This window comes from Myotis brandtii, unplaced genomic scaffold, assembly GCF_000412655.1.
Source record: "Myotis brandtii unplaced genomic scaffold, ASM41265v1 scaffold120, whole genome shotgun sequence".
NCBI lineage: Eukaryota > Metazoa > Chordata > Mammalia > Chiroptera > Vespertilionidae > Myotis > Myotis brandtii.
In genome coordinates, this window is record NW_005354174.1 from 2,719,369 (window position 1) to 2,735,968 (window position 16,600).

The 16,600-nt window shown below is 45.2% G+C and overlaps 1 long non-coding RNA gene and 1 pseudogene across 1 annotated transcript; one reads left to right on the forward strand and one right to left on the reverse strand.

Moving 5' to 3' along the window:
• Positions 1 to 3,894: 3,894 nt before the first annotated feature.
• Positions 3,895 to 5,855, reverse strand: LOC102258069. Its single transcript, XR_313148.2, has 3 exons — positions 5,646 to 5,855; positions 4,757 to 4,966; positions 3,895 to 4,232 (listed from the first exon to the last, which is right to left on the reverse strand). It is a non-coding gene; the product is annotated as an uncharacterized LOC102258069 (long non-coding RNA).
• Positions 5,856 to 14,672: 8,817 nt separating this feature from the next.
• Positions 14,673 to 15,682, forward strand: LOC102240176 (annotated as a pseudogene).
• The last annotated feature ends 918 nt before the right edge of the window (positions 15,683 to 16,600 follow it).

A 16,600-nucleotide genomic window follows, 5' to 3' on the forward strand; every position in this document is an offset into this window, starting at 1 on the left:
GTACCTGAGAGGGCCTGACAGCTGTTCACTGCTCAGACGTGGAGGGACTGTCCCTGATTTGAGATACTGTAGGATATGTGGTTTAAAAAACAAAACAAAACATAGCTGTTCTGGTGGTGTTTACCTTTTAAACTTTTCTTCTCCGAAACCTTGCACAACCAAAGGAAACTATTTTTATTCTCACTCTTGAGTAGGTATCAGTGTCTCCTCCGGCCCCTGCCTTCCCTCCACTTCCCCTAATGCTCTTCCTTTGTCTCCTCATTTTACTCTTTCTTTTCCTTTCATCTGCTCAACACCGGAGCCCGTGCATTTACCACCCAGCCCTGTTAGTCCTGACACTCTCTTGTCCTACCCATCCCTTCTCAAAAGATAGAGCAAGGAACGCTATGCCGAGAATATATCCAACCAGAATGAAAAAGGAAACCAGCCAAAGGAAATGCCCCCATCTCCCTTTCTCGTGTTTATGAGGAAATATATGATGTGGGTCCACGTCTGCACTATCTCACTCTGTTTGTACAGCGCCTGAGAGATAGAGATTTGACTCCTGGCTCTGCCACTTATAGTCTGGGTGATCTTGGACAAGGTACGTAACCAAAGCCTGAAACCCTTCCTGGCATAAGGCAATGGTATAAATAAGCACATGATCTTGCTCAGACTTAACTTCTTAATTAGAGAGGAAAGACAGCTTAAGAGGTTAAAAGCACAGACAGACTTTGGACTTGGGTGGGAGTCTGGGACTTTCCACTGACTTGATAATAAGGCCTTAGTTTCCTCATTTGTGAAATAGGGCCAATTATAATATTAACCTCATAAGGTTGTGTTGAGCAATGAATGAGATAATGCATAGAAAGCTTTTAACACAGTGCCTGGCACTTCATAAATGTGAACTATTATTATCCCTTGATGCCGGTTGTTTTTTAATATATAAATATATTTTTATTGATTTCAGAGAGGCAGGGAGAGGGAGAGAGAGACAGAAATATCAATGATGAGAAAGAATCATTGATCAGCTTCCTCCTGCCCGCCCCACACTGGGGATTGAGCCCACAACCCTGGGCATGTCCCTGACCGGAATCAAACTGTGACCTTCTGGTTCATAGGTCGATGCTCAACCACTGAGCCACACTGGCCGGGCGATAGCTGTTTTTTTAATTTTGTTTTTTAAATTAAAATCTTGCAGGCTGCCGAAACCGGTTTGGCTCAGTGGATAGAGCCTCGGCCTGCGGACTGAAAGGTCCCAGGTTCGATTCCGGTCAAGGGCATGTACCTGGGTTGCGGGCACATCCCCAGTGGGAGATGTGCAGGAGGCAGCTGATCGATGTTTCTCTCCCATCGATGTTTCTAACTATCTATCTCTCTCCCTTCCTCTCTGTAAAAAATCAATAAAATATATTTTTAAAATCTTGCAGGCTGAAGTTGAAAGTAAGATACCTAAAACTCCGAGCAGAAAACATAGGCGAGAAGCTCCCTGACATAGCTCTTGGTGATGACTTCTGGAGTCTGACACCAAAAGCAGAAGCAACAAAAGCAAAAATAAACAAGTGGAACTACATCAGACAAAAGAGCTTCTGCACAGCCAAGGAAGCCATTTTTTTAAAAAAAAGTGAAAAGGTCATTTTCGGAGAAAATATTTGCAAATCACATATCTGATAAGGGATAATATCCAAAATATTCAAAAAACTCATACAATTCAATACAAAACCCCAACAGTCTGATAAAAAAACTCATACAATTCAATACAAAACCCCAACAGTCTGATTTACAAATGGGTATAGGATCTGAATAGATTGTTTTTGTCTAAAGAAGACATACAAGTGGCCAACGGGTACATAAAAGGATGTTCAACACCATTAATTATCAGGGAAATGCAAATCAAACCCACAATGAGATCTCACCTCATACCTGTTAGTGGCTATTACCAAGTGTTGGTGAGGATGTGAAGAAAAGGGAACCCTTGTGCACTCTTTGTGAGAAAAGTAAGTTGGTGCAAACCCTACGGGAAAAAAAATATGGTTGTTCCTCAAAAAATTCAAAATAGATAGTGCCCTCGGCGGTCCCGGATCTGCCTCTTGCTGCAGCAGTGTTTGCACAGAACAGACCTAGCGACACCCCTTCTTCCAGCCTCCAGCCACTCTGAAGCGTCTTATCCGGTCACCACCTTTGGGACCACCTCCGGAACCAACTCCGGAAACACACCTGTTTTCTCTCTACCCTAACACCTTATTGCCGAACAACCATGAGCTCCCAAATTTGTCAGAATTATTCCACCGAGGTGCAGGCTGAGGTCAACAGCCTGGCCAGCCTGCCTCTGGGACCTCCCGCACCTACCTCTCTCTGGGCTTCTGTTGCCACCGCGAGGATGTGGCTCTCGAGGGCGTGGGCCGTGCCAGGGCGTTGAGCGTCTCTTAAAGATGCAAAACCAGCGTGGCAGCCGCATTCTCTTCCAGGACGTGCTGAAGCCTCCCCAGATGAGTGGGCAAAACTCAGGACGCCATGGAAGCTGCCATGGCCTAGGAGAGGAACCTGAACCAGGCCCTTTGGAGCTGCAGGCCCTGGGTTTTACTGGGTTTTACCTGTGCAGACCCTCAGCTCCTTGACTTCCTGCAGAAGCACTTCCGGGGTGAGGAGGTGAAACTCATCAAGAAGATGGGCGACACCTGACTCACCTCCCGAGGCTGCTGGTCCCCAGGCTGAGCTGGGCAAGTACCTGTTTGAAAGGCTCACCCTCAAGCACGGACAGGAGCCTTTGGAGCCCAGAGGCCTGTGAGGGGCCCTCTGGATCCCCCTGGTGTCTGGCTTTTGCCTGAGCCTCTCCCCAAACTACTAGTCATTCTTTAAACCACCCTGAAGCCCTCACCCATGCATTGGACCAAATGGAAACAATAAAACATTTTGCAGAAAAAAAATTTTTTTAAAATAGAACTACCATATAATTCAGCAATTCTACTTCTGAAGAGAACAAAAACACTAATTTGAAAATATATATGCACCCCATGTTTATTGCAGCATTATTTACAATAGTCAAGATATGGAAACAATCTAAATGTCCATAGGTGGATGAATAGTTAATGAAATTATATATATTACTAGAGGCTCAATGCACAAAAATTTGTGCAAGAGTAGGCCTTCCTTCCCCCGGCTGCCGGGATCTGGGCTGCTTCCTGCCTCTGGCCCCCGGCAGGCACCTGGGACCCGGGCTGGCTTAGTCAGGAAGGACGTCTGGAAAACGTCTGGTCTAATTAGCATATTGCCCTTTTATTATTATAGATTCAGTCATAAAAAATAATGAAATCTTGCCATTTGCAACAGCCTGGGTGGATGGACCTTGAGAGCATTATGCAAAGTGAAATGTCAGACAGAGAAAAACAAATACCTTATGATCTTGCTTATATTGTGGAATCTAAAACAAAACAACAAAAACAACCTCACAGACTTAGAGAATAGATTGGTGGTTGCAAGAGTTAGAGTTGGAGAATGGTAGATATAGATGAACTTTCTTTGTTGTTAAAACAAACTGAATTTTTTAAAAAAAATTTAAGTGAGATACAATCTTATAGAAATAATAAGCTACATGTATATAGCTTATTGATGTTTCTTTTCTTTTTTATTTCAGGGAGGAAGGGAGAGGGAGAGAGAGATAGAAACATCAATAATGAGAGAATCATTGACCTGCTGCCTCCTGCACACCCAACACTGGGGACTGAGCCCACAATCCAGGCATGTACCCTGACTGGGAATTGAACTATGACCTCCTGGTGCATAGGTCAATGTTCAACCACTGAGCCACGTCAGAACAGCTCATCATTGATGCTTCTATTCCTCTCTCCCTTCCTCTTTCCGAAATCAATAAAAACATTAAAAAAACAAAACACAATCATTTTCTTTTGCTTGTGATTTTCTGAGTCAGGAAATTAAGGAGCTCTGGTGAGCCTTGGGATCTCTCACAAGGCTACATTTAGATGTTGGCTGAGACCGCAGTCATCTGAAGGCATGATTGGGCCAGACGTCCAAGTTGGCTCATCCACGTGGCTGGCAGTTGATGCTGGGCAGTTGGCTGGGAGCTCAGCTTGGGCTGCCTCCTGAACTGTTTCACATGGTCTCTCCAGCAGGTGGGTTCAGGGTTGTCAGACTTCTTACGTGGACGGACTTCCCACAGAGCCAGCTCCCCGGAGAAAGCTCAGCATCTTTTATGGCCCAGGCTCAGAAGTCATATCTATCACTTCTTCTGAACTCTATGGGACAGAGGAATTACAAGTTCACCTAGATTCAAAAGGCAGGGACAGAGTCCACTGCCGGTGTTCTCAGTGGTTAGAGCTTTGGCCTGCGCACTGAAGGGTTGCAGATTCGATTCCTGATCAAGGGCATGTATCTGGGTGGCAGGTTTGAGCCCCAATACTCCAGTATGGGAGGCAACAGATCGATGTGTCTCTCTCACATCATTGTTTCTCTTCTTTCTCTTCTCTGTCTCTGTCTCTCTCTCTCTCTCTCCTTCTCTCCCTCCCTTTCACTCTGTCTAAAAATCAGTGGGAAAACAAATGTACAGTGAACTAAACTAATTGCATTGGCTAAACACTGGGGAGTTGCCAGGACAGGAAAGACCACGGGAGACATGAAAGTCCTCACAGGTGAGTAACAGATCCTGCTTCATTCTCTAGGTTGTGCCGTGACCCTCACCCCACACCTATAATCACTGGGGACCTACAGCAGGTCCAGCACCTCTTTCCTGCAGCCCCAGGTCTCAGAGACCCATCCTGACCTTAGATCGCAGGGGTTAAAGAGGACGGGCCCATCACACTGGTTGGGAAGGAGAGGAGCCATTCCGTAACACAGCCAGCCAAAAGCAGCCTCTATTTTCTTCCCCCTTATCTGCTGGGCTCTCCAGTAACAGACACAGTGGAGCTGGGGACAAGGGAGGCTGTTGATTGCAGCCCATGCAGGTCAGCCTCTGGGGTGGAGAAGAGCAGATCTGAGGGGATAGATGGGAGATTATTAGCACCTGGGTTCAAACCCTTGCTCTTTCTGTACCTAGCAGCTGTGTGATCTTCAACATGCCACCTAGGCTCAGTTCCGTCTTGGAGAAAACAGAAAACAAAGACCAAAGGAGGTAATCACAGGGCGCGCTTGGTGTGTCTCCTAGTTCGGAGTAAGGGCTCGGTATCCAGCAGTCGCGCTGCTCCGCCTCTGCCTTTAAGCCCAGCTCTGTAACTGGGCTCCTGGCTTGCTTTTGAGGCCCAGTTGCCCTCAGTGCTCCATCCTGGTCATTGGATCCAGGTCATTCTCATTGTGCCAAGGCCTGGTCTTGTTACTTGTTTTATCCTGAGGCCTCCTAGGAATGACACTTTGCTGCATGTTTGTCGGTAACCATGGAAACCGAGTCATCAGGTGACTAAAGACAAGTTTGTAACAGCTTGATGATGGGGGAGAGAGAGAGGCTGAGAACAAACACTTTTAGGAGCCAGGTTAAGCAAAATCCATGCTCCAGACTTGGGGTTGAATATTTTGATCCTTGAAGAGAGTCAGCACTACAGTGGGGACCCCCCTTCCTTAAGCCACAGTACACTCAGGAAAGAGTATCCCCTCAGTTAAGGCAGGGTGGGAGGTCCCCAAGCCACTCTCCCTGCTGACCTCCAATGAGCTCTGCATACCTGGCAAGCTCTGCAGGAGCCATTTTGATTGACAAGGTCGCCACAGCCCCGCCCACCTTCTCTGAGACCTCAGTTCAGGAAACCAGGACTGGATTAGCCAGAAGTGGAATGGAACAGCTCTACAATTCTAGAGAAAGGGAGTGTATTAGTTTTCAAGAGCTACTAGTACAGTAACAAAGTACCACAAACTGGGTGGTTTCAACAACAGACATCTGCTGTCTCCTAGTTCTGGAGGCTGGAAGTCCGAGACCACGGTGTGGGCAGCTAGCTTTCTTTCTTTCTTTTTTTTAAAAGATATTTTATTGATTTCTTACAGAGGGGAAGGGAGAGGGATAGAGAGTTAGAAACATCAATGAGAGATCATTGACCAGCTGCCTCCTGCGCACTCCCTACTGGGATGTGCCCGCAACCAAGGTACATGCCCTTGACCGGAATCGAACCTGGGACCCTTGAATCCGCAGGCCGAAGCTCTATCCACTGAGCTAAACCAGTTAGGGCAGCATTCGTTCTTTCTGACAGCTATGAGGACGATGCAGCTCCATGCCTCCCTCCTCGTTTCTGGGGGTTTCCTGGCAATTTCTTTGATGTTCCTTGGCATGTAGCAGAGGGATGTCCAACTGCTGGCTTAGGCAGACATCCCCCGAGAGGGCGCAGGCCTGGCTAAGGGGCCACCCCCCTCCCCCAGTGCATGAATTTTGTGCCCTGGGCCTCTAGTTCGCAAATAAGATCATAATCTGAAGTACAGGGGCTTAGGATTCAAACATAGGAATTTTAGGGAGACACCATTCAACCCTTAACAGGGAGTATCATTGGGGAAAGACCACCTCTCTACCCACATATTGTTAAGTAGCTTTCCTGGCATGCGTAGGAAGGGGTCACAGGTACTTCGTCCTCCTCTCCAGGGAGAGGAGGCATGCCTCAGGAGGCCAGGATTTCCACAGCAGCTAGAACTAGGTCGTCTGAGTGCTGACAATTATCCTACACACTTCCTAACGTGGCCCCTAAATACCCACCTGCTCTCAGACAGGGTCAGGAGCACTTGGTCATTTTGAAAAGATAATTTCCACAGATGAGAAGCGAAGCACGTAAGCAGTCATTATGTGCCTCCCTCCGGCCCCTCCTCAGAAGCCGAAGCGTGATTGAATGTATTTTAGGAAGTGAAGTTCAAAATGTGACTTTCCTGTGCGGAGAAAAATAATCGGTCAGAAAGCACTTTGGAAAAGGCACAGCAGTCAGATCAAATATGTTCAAAGACCTGTCCTCGGCCCGCTTGGCTGGTTCTCTTGACAACGTCATTCAAATGCCAGCCTGCGACGGAGGTCACTCCCGCGCCGGTGGCTGTGGCCTTGCAGTCTCGGGAGGGCGGCAGGGGTTCCGGTGCCTGGTGCCCCTGGAAAATGCACCTACAGCAGCATCGTGAAAGCGATCGACCTCAGAGGCAAATGACCGTTTTTACTCTCCTCCAGCCAACCCCCCTCCTAACTTCTTGCCCTGGGACCCCTTTTCTTTTGGATGCTACTACCATGCTGCTGGTCATCTAAGCTGGAAACTGCTGAGACAGTGGTTCTTAGCCTTTTGTGAAGTCTCAGACACCACTGAGTGTGGACGAAAGTTATGGACTCTCTCCCCAGAAAAAGAAACACATGGCTATTCACACAAATATTTACTCAAAATTTCAGGGGTTCTTCAGGCCCTCCCAGCTAAGTAATCTTGATTCTTCTCTTTTATTTCCTAATAATATCTGCTCCAAAACCTTCAGTGGCTCCCACCGTCAATAGCATATGTCCATATCTCTTAGCCTGGCACCTTGAGCATACCATGATCTGACTACAGCCTGTCTCTCTAAAACAAATGAGTTAATCATGGACACAGACAACAGTGCAGTGATGGCCGGGGCCGGGGGGTGGGGGAGGGTATAGGGGGTAAATGGTGATGGACAAGAATTTGACTTGGGTTGGTGAACACACAATACAGTGTACAGATGATGTCTTGCAGAATTTTGCACCTGGAACCTGTATAATTTCGTTAACCAGTGTGACGACACCCCAATAGATTCAATAAAAAGCAAAACTTTAAAAATTAAGCAGAACATCAAAATGCTGCAGAATGGACTATTAATGAGGATTGTTAGAGCAGGAGTTGAAGAGTGAGAACCCAGCATTTTTTTTTCCTGTGCTCAGATAGGGAAATGCCGTATAAATAATAATAATGAGGAGGAGAAGGAAAAGAAGAAAAAGAAATATTATTTAGCAATTTGTATGTGCTGGGGACATCATCTCAATCCGGTGAGGTTTGTAATATTATCTTCATTACACTGGTCCCTAAGTAAAGGTCACTCATTATACGTCATGGAGCTGGAACTCCAATCCAGTCCTATTTCCAGAGCCCAAGTTTTGTGATTTTGACTATAAGCATCATATTTCTATGACAATGAAGACTTTATAAAGCAAGCAGAATCTTATAAATGGTGAATATTTTATGATCAAGGCATTCTTTGAACTTTTTGTGATCTGCTGAGAAATTTGTTGCTGGGATCGACCCTAAGTTTGGTTAACTGCACATAAAACCACAGTCTGTGCCACTTTTCAATGCATTTGCCCCCATAATCCACTATGAAGTGTGGCAGGTGGCATACCCTCTATCCTCCCCCAGCCCGTCCCTATTCCAACACTCCTAGGAATGGCTGAAACTTAGAACAGCCATTCCTACCATTTAGTTCTTGTCATTGATTCTGTGCTGAGCTGCCCACCTAGAGTCCCCCCTTCAGGACTGAGGCACCCATTCGCCCACCTGCTGGGAGAGTTGGCTGACAGCTCTCAGATGAGTGTCTCTTGGAGAATTGCCTTCCCTCCACTGAAGAAAGCTGTCTTGCTCAAGGTCATGCGGTTCTTCTCCCTGGTAGCAGCCACTTCCCATGACTGTCCAGTGATGGGGGTTGGGGCTGGGGAAGAGCCCAACTTAGGTGCTCAATGGGCAGGCTGTGCTAGGGAGGAGTGGCTCCAAGTCCTAAAGAAGCAAAAAGTGCCAGATAAGTCAAACCCTCTTCTCCCAGCATCCCCATCCCAGCTCCTTCACCTAGCCCTCCCCGCACAACACTGTGTGCCTGGGGTGTGGGAGCAGGTGTGGGCTTCGCTACCAAGACTGAGAGGGAGAAAGCGGAGCTCACTGACGTCACGTCACGGCATCAGGTGATGTTGGCTGGCGCTGTTTGCCTTCACCTCTAGCTGGAGAAATAGGAATTGCAGGCAGAGGTATTTTATAACATGTGGCTATGGGCCAGGAACAGAACGATTTAGCCATTTGGGGGCAAAACAGCACAGTTTTATAGGATCTTTTAGGTTTAGTTTTTTTGTGTGTGACTTTCCTACTAAGTGCTAGACACCGTGCCACTGTTGTGCATGCTTTATCTCATTTAATCTTTACAACAGCCCTTTGACACCAGGGTTGTATTAACTGATTAGAGAACTGAAGGCTACAGAGATTAAGGAATTGCCCCTGGGACCCGCCCCTAGTAAAGCACATCGATCAAGTGGAAGCCAGGTCTATCAGGAATTTCAACAACTACTGCTCTCTGCTGACTCCCCATATAGTTGCAGCCCACTGTAATCTTTATCCAAAGAGCTCGTGCGACACGCTTAAAAAGACCCAGCTACTCTCTTCCTAGCAGCAGTGCCTAGCATAGTGTTTTGTCCTTAGAAACTGCATTGAATTAAGAGGTGCTGACAGCCCGACTGGCATAGCTCGGTGGTTGAGCGTCGACCTATGAACCAGGAGGTCACGGTTTGATTCTGTCAGGGCACATGCCCGGGTTGCGGGCTCGATCCCCAGCTTGGGGCATGCAGGAGGCAGCCGATCAATGATTCTCTCTCATCACTGATGTTTCTATCTCCCTCTTCCTTTCTCTCTGAAATCAATAAAAAAAATATTTTTAAAAAGAGGTGCTGACAGATCTCTTTAATAATAGATGTCAATGTGATGGACCGCAAGCATACTGAGAAAGGCAGAGGCGACTTTTTCTCTCACGCTGTAGGAAAGAACTGCAGGCTCACCCTCACTCATTAGAGCCTTCTATTTCCTATTACAAAGCAGAACTCACAAAGTCAGGATCCCAAGGTGATGCATTTGTCTCTAAGTCGAAATGAGTCCCACGCGGTGGTGGCTGTGGAGGTAAGTGAGGAGGGGGCAGCTGTGCTGCTGGCACAGCCTCCTTCTCAGCAGCTCCCCTGCTGGGAAGGGGAAGAGACCTGAGCTGTGGCTCTGGCGCCTCCCTGTATCCCCAGCTGCTGACACATTACCTGGCACCCAGGAGGCTCTGGGTGGATCTGTGTTGAAGGTCGAGGCACTGTTCTGGGGGAAGTCTCAGTACTGGGACTGGGAAAGAGAAGGAACCTTGATTGGACACCCACTGAGCATCAGGACTGTGCCGAGCTGTGCGGGGGCCCAAAGGTGGATCCAGGACTGTTACAAAATGTGCAGGGCTCAGTGCGAGATAAAATGAGGGGCACCTGCACCTTGTTCAAAAATTGAGAATTTCAAGATGGTGATAGCAGAGTATTAAAGCAAACGTGGGACCCTTCTGAGGATGGATTCTTGTGTGGTTGCACAGGTCACATGCCCTGGAAGCCGGCCCTGGGTGGATTAGAAAGTTTCTGTTATCAGCCTCACTGGCGTGGTTCAGTGGTTGAGCATCAACCTATGAACCAGGGGGTCATGGTTTGATTCCCAGTCAGGGCACATGCCTGGCTTGTGGGCTGAATCCCCAGTAGGGGGCGTGCAGGAGGCAGCCGATCAATTATTCTCTCTTATTGATGTTTCTATCTCTCTCTCCCTCTCCCTTCCCTTCTGAAAGAAATAAAAATACATTTAAAAAACGTTTCTGTTATCAGAGGGCTCTCACCTCAGTGGGCAAGACAAAAGCATTCACAGCGATGATTTGGGGTGATAAATAATCGTGTGTGTTGGGTGAGGGGGAGTGGCATGAGGTATTAGGAGAACAAAGACTCATTTAGACCTCATACCACTATTGTTATCTCCTTTTCTTAACTAAAATATTTTAATGTTTTACCTGTTTAACAGCTTTTAGATATATTCACATATCATACTATTTGATTCACCCATTGAAAGTGTACCATTTCGAAGTTTTAGTATATTGATAAAGATTCGCAACCATCACCACAATCAATTTTAGAACATTTCCATCACTCCGAAAAGAAATCTCATTCCTATTAGCAGTTCACTCCCCATTGTCCCCCGCCCCTCCCAGTCTAGGCAACTACTAATCTTCTTTTTGTCTCTTTCCCACTTGCCTATTCTTAGGAGTGGAATTGCTAGGTTCTGTGGTAATTGCATGTTACTGCATTTTTTAAACAGCGTTATTGAGATACAATTCCTATACCATAAAATTTGCCCTCTTTAACATGTACAATTCAGTGGTTTTTGTATATTCACAGAGTTGGGTGACTACTATTATCTAAATTCTGGAACATTTTCATCACCCCTAAAAGAAATCTCACAGCGCTTAGAAGTCCTTCCCCACGACCCCTCCCTCCTATGGATTTGCCTATTCGGTCTGACATTTCATATAAATGGAATCATACAGTACGTGGCTTCTGTGTCTGGCTTCTCTCACTTAGCATAATGTTTTCCAGGCCTATCCGCATGGTGCATATAGATGATCTTCTGTTTGTAGGGGAGGAAACCAAGACTCTGGGGAGCTAAATGATTTGTACAAAGTCACACCCTAGGCCAGTGGTCGGCAAACTCATTAGTCAACAGAGCCAAATATCAACAGGACGACGATTGAAATTTCTTTTGAGAGCCACATTTTTTAAACTTAAACTATATAGGTAGGTACATTGTTATTAGCTTAATTAGGGTTCTCCTAAGTCTTAGGAAGAGCCACACTCAAGGGGCCAAAGAGCCGCATGTGGCTCGCGTGAGCCGCAGTTTGCCGACCACGGCACTAAGCCATCTTATCATTGGCGGTACCGAGTTTGATTGCTTGGTTTTAAGACAGTGTCCAACAGATCTCTCAATGGTAAAAATCCATTTCCCTTCGGAATTATTAATTGATCTGTGGGATGCTACTCTGAAACCATATGGTTGTCTTGTTTCCCAACATCCTTTCCCTCAATGGCTTTAGCGCCCATGAATGAGGCTACCCTCAATCAATCATTGTATTGACAGTTGCAAAGTCTGATTCTGTCATTTGCCTACATGTATTAGCTGGCATGCTTGTGAATCACTGTAAACTTACAAATTTTTTTTACATTTTACTTAATGTGCTATAATCCATTACCATCATTAACTTTTTGATGCCCAAATTGTCCAAAATTTGGCAACTGGGAGCTCTTAAAATAATTTGAAAGGTCTTTATAATAATCTATATGTCACAAAATATGATAGGTTGGAGGCCTATGAAACTCTAAAATGTATCCCTAACCGGTTTGGCTCAGTGGATAGAACGTAGGCCTTTGGACTGAAGGGTCCCAGGTTCAATTCCAGTCAAGGGCATGTACCTTGGTTGCGGGCACATCCCCAGTGGGGGTGTGAAGGAGGCAGCTGGTTGATGTTTCTCTCATCGATGTTTCTAACTCTCTATCCCTCTCCCTTTCTCTCTGTAAAAAAATCAATAAAATATTTTCAAAAATAAAATGTAGACTATATTCACATACTTTTTGGACAGTTTGTTGGCATAAAATGTTTGCTACCTGAAACAAGTTCAGAATCTGTTGACAATACCTTTGATTTCCTTAGAACAGCGGTTCTCAACCTGTGGGTCGCGACCCCTTTGGCGGTTGAACGACCTTTTCACAGGGGTCGCCTAAGACCATCCTGCATATCAGATATTTACATTACGATTCATAACAGTAGCAACATTACAGTTATGAAGTAGCAACAAAAATAATTTTATGGTTGGGTCACAACATGAGGAACTGTATTTAAAGGGCCAGAAGGTTGAGGACCACTGCCTTAGAAGTTATATGGTAGAACATTTTTTTTAAACTTGATGTTGATGTATTGTAATAGGACTTCTTCCAAAGAAAATCAGTGAATTTTTATCTTTAGATATGATTTGAGTCTGAAACAAGATTTTAAGTGTCTTTAACCCAACTTTTTAAAGTGGCACAATTTGAAGAGTTGGAGAATTAATACAGCTGCATTGGATGCCAGAAATTTCATTTCCTGAGCAGTGCTGAGGACTGTGAGAATAAAAGAAAACTCGAAATAGCCCCAAATGGATAGGATTGGGTTGGGTTGCAAGTCATAGAAAACCAGATAGTAATGGCTTCCCTCCGCAGGGACTAAATTTTGTCTCTTGCAATGAGAAACCCAAAGGTGGTTAGTTCGGTGACCTCACCAGGCCTTCCTCTTTCTTTGCACGCCACCATCCGCAGTCTGTCTCCTTTGTCCTCATGATTACGCAATGCTACTGAACTCTAAGCAGTGGTTCTCAACCTGTGGGTCGCGACCCTGAAAATACACCCTACATATCAGATATTTACATTACGATTCATAACGGTAGCAAAATTACAGTTATGAAGTAGCAACGAAAATAATTTTATGGTTGGGGGTCACCACAACATGAGGAACTGTATTAAAGGGTCACGGCATTAGGGAGGTTGAGAACCACTGCAAGGCATTGCACCTGTGTTCTAGGCCAGGCAGAAGAGAGGAGGAATAGAGACCAAACCGAATCAGTCCCTATTAGGAAATGTTCTAACAATCCCCAAGATAGAAACAAGTGTTTATGTCTGTTGGCCAGATTGGAACACGTGGACCTCTCACCTGCAAGGGCGTCTACGTTAGAAGAAAGCAAAGGAGAAGGGGGCTACCGATCGCTTTTGGTACCCAATCAACAGTATCCACAGCCATGTAAGTAGCTGGGCTTCTTTAGCTGATATTTCATAAAAGTTACATCTAAAGAAGTTAACATGGTTATAGTCTGTCCGCCTTCCACCCATAAAGCAAAAATATTTTTTTAGCATCTTCTCTGTACTGTTACTTCATTGAGAATATAAAAGATGAAAGTGATATGCTGCTTTGTTTGTTCTCTTTAAGACATATATTTTTGAAAGTTCCCCAAGTAGTAAGTCTTAGGACTCAGGAAACAAACAGTTGTATTCAATTTTATGTTGCCTCTTCACAACAGTTTCAAATCCAATCAAAACAGGAACTGAATCACCCCACTGAGATAACTAGCTCAGTCAAATACTCAATGTTCTCCTGTGTAATAGTTTCCTTTGTGAAAAATTATTGTAAATTAAATTCATATTCAGACAGCCCTGCCAAGCTAACTTCAGTAGCTAGGTAGCACGGGCATCATTTCCAATGTTTGTAGTGACCTGTTCATGTTTACAGGATGTATTATACTAAATAATTAGGGAGAGCTACTTTGGATATCCTACTGACAAATATAACTTTAAAATTATAGAGAGAGCACCTAATTATTTGTCTTTATAAGCAAAGCATAAACATGTAGTTTTCCTTAAAGAAAACTATTGCATTAGGCTGCAAACTCTCTTACATCTTCTAGATCAGGGATTGGCAAACTGTGGCCCATGGACTGCTGCCCATTGTAAATAAATTTTTATTGGAACACAGCCATACTCGTTAACGCAGAATCTAAAGCTGTTTTGAAACTACAATTGGCAGAACAGAGTAGTTGTGATGGAGACTGTATGGCTTTCAATGTCTATATTTACTATGTGGCCCTTTACAGGAAAATTTTTAAATTTCTCATTACTTAGCACATACTAGGTATCCAATAAATGCTTCTTGATTTATGGAATGAATGCATTCAAGGCTTTCCAGCTAGAGAGGAACAATGAACAAATCAACAAACCTAAACACAACGCATTTTACTTCCACCGTTTCTCTGGTATTTGCTTGTTTGATTATAGTTTGCTATTGTCCACACACACCTGGCAATTATCATGTTAGAAGTTTGAGATTCTAGAAACTGCAATTCAGAACATCCAATTGAATAGCAAACCACGGGCAAGTCCAGAGAACAAAGGAGAAAGTTCTTTTATAGAGGAAAGGGGGGTTCAGAGGGGCTGTTGTAAACAAAGTCCATTGGAGGAAACTAGGAATTCAAAATGTAATGGCCTTTCCTTGGCTGAGTTGTAATGGCCATTCATTGGCTGAGTTGTAATGGCCTTTCATTGGCTGAGTTTAACAGTCTTTCATTAGCTGAGTTCATTGGCTGAGTTGTAATGGCCTTTCCTTGGCTGAGTTGTAATGGCCATTCATTGGCTGAGTTGTAATGGCCTTTCATTGGCTGCTGATAACAGTCTTTCATTAGCTGAGTGGTTGCTGGTTGAGGAGAAGATCCTCCCTCTTCCTGCTGGAGTCGTGGAGTAGAAAAACATCTTTCTGTTCGAGGCAGAAAATACTTCTCTTCCTATTTGGGGTAATTGATGATGAGTGGTGGGGCGTGACAGCTCTCCCTACAGGACCTCCCAACTCCAAAGCACATGAGGATTCTGTTTATTCATCTTCACACATGTTTTATTTGACTCACGCAATGCTGCTGTTGTTTATTTTTAAAGCAGCATTAGCTGCCAACAAATAAAAATAAGGAGACTTGACTTGGACCCACCGCCACCCAAAGCTGCCGGCACCCCCTGCCTTGATGCCCCATCCGGCCTCCTGCGCCCTGGCCTCAGAGAAGACCTTCACACAGCGCTGCACCTTGGAACAAAGAGTAGACGATGCCCAACTCATCTGAGAGCAGCATCCGATTGAAATCCCAGTGGTAATACAGCGATACAAGGGTGAGAAGCAGCTTCCTGCCCTGGACAAAACCAAGTCCCTTGTGCCTGGTCATGTCAGCATGAGTGAAGTCATCAAGATAATGACAAGGTGCTTGCAGCTCAACACTGACGAGGCCTTCTTCCTGTTAGTGAATGGGCACCGCACGGCGAGCGTGTGCACACCGATTTCAGAAGCGCATGCAAGTGAGAAGGACGAAGATGGATTCCTGTATGTGGTATGTCTCTCGGGAGACATCTGGAATGAAATTGTCCGTATAAGACAAGAAAAGTGCATCTGCTCTAGAATTTTTTAAACTCTTACCAAAGGGAGAAAAAGGAATGTTACCGACTGAGATGGATCAGTTTATCTAATCACAGATCATCGAAACAGTAGTGTTCCTGCCTAGGAGTTTTAGAAAGTTGTTTTGTACTTCAAGCACAAAAAACTGAGCTCCAATGAGCACCCTCAGCTTTGGAAAACTATATTATTTATTTAACCGAGGCTGTCTTGTTTTCAAACTTAGAAGTTTAAAAATAAAATGCTTTGCATTCTAAAAATAAAAATAAGGAGACTTTACATAATAAATTAAATTTCCAGCTTCTCTTGAAAACTTGAAAGATCAGGCAACGTGAGTACACAACTTGGTGAGGGTATAACCACCTGGGGCTGAGTAGCTGTTGCCTCCTTAGGAGGGGCAAGCTCTCCAGTTTACCACAGTCCCCACCACTCCCTACAGTCTTACCCCTTGCCGCCCCATCCAGGTACCTTATCTGCCTGGCCCTTCTGTAGACCTTTGTATTTAAGATCCTTACTCTAGAGCAGTGATCGGCAAACTGCGGCTCGCGAGCCACATGCGGCTCTTTGGCCCCTTGAGTGTGGCTCTTCCACAAAATACCAGCTCTTCCACAAAATACCGACTTCTGCTCATGGGCCATGAAGTTTCAATCGCACTGTACGTGAGTGCCCGCACGTAGTATTTTGTGGAAGAGCCATACTCAAGGGGCCAAAGAGCCGCATGTGGCTCGCGAGCCGCAGTTTGCCGACCACAGCTCTAGAGAGTATCATTTGCTACACAGTAGTTTGATAGCTATACATTCACTTCATTTTCCTGGCTTGAAAACAGACGGGTACAATTGAAGACAAAACAGGAAAGAATGACAATGCTATTCCAACTGCTACCTTCACTTCAACTAGAA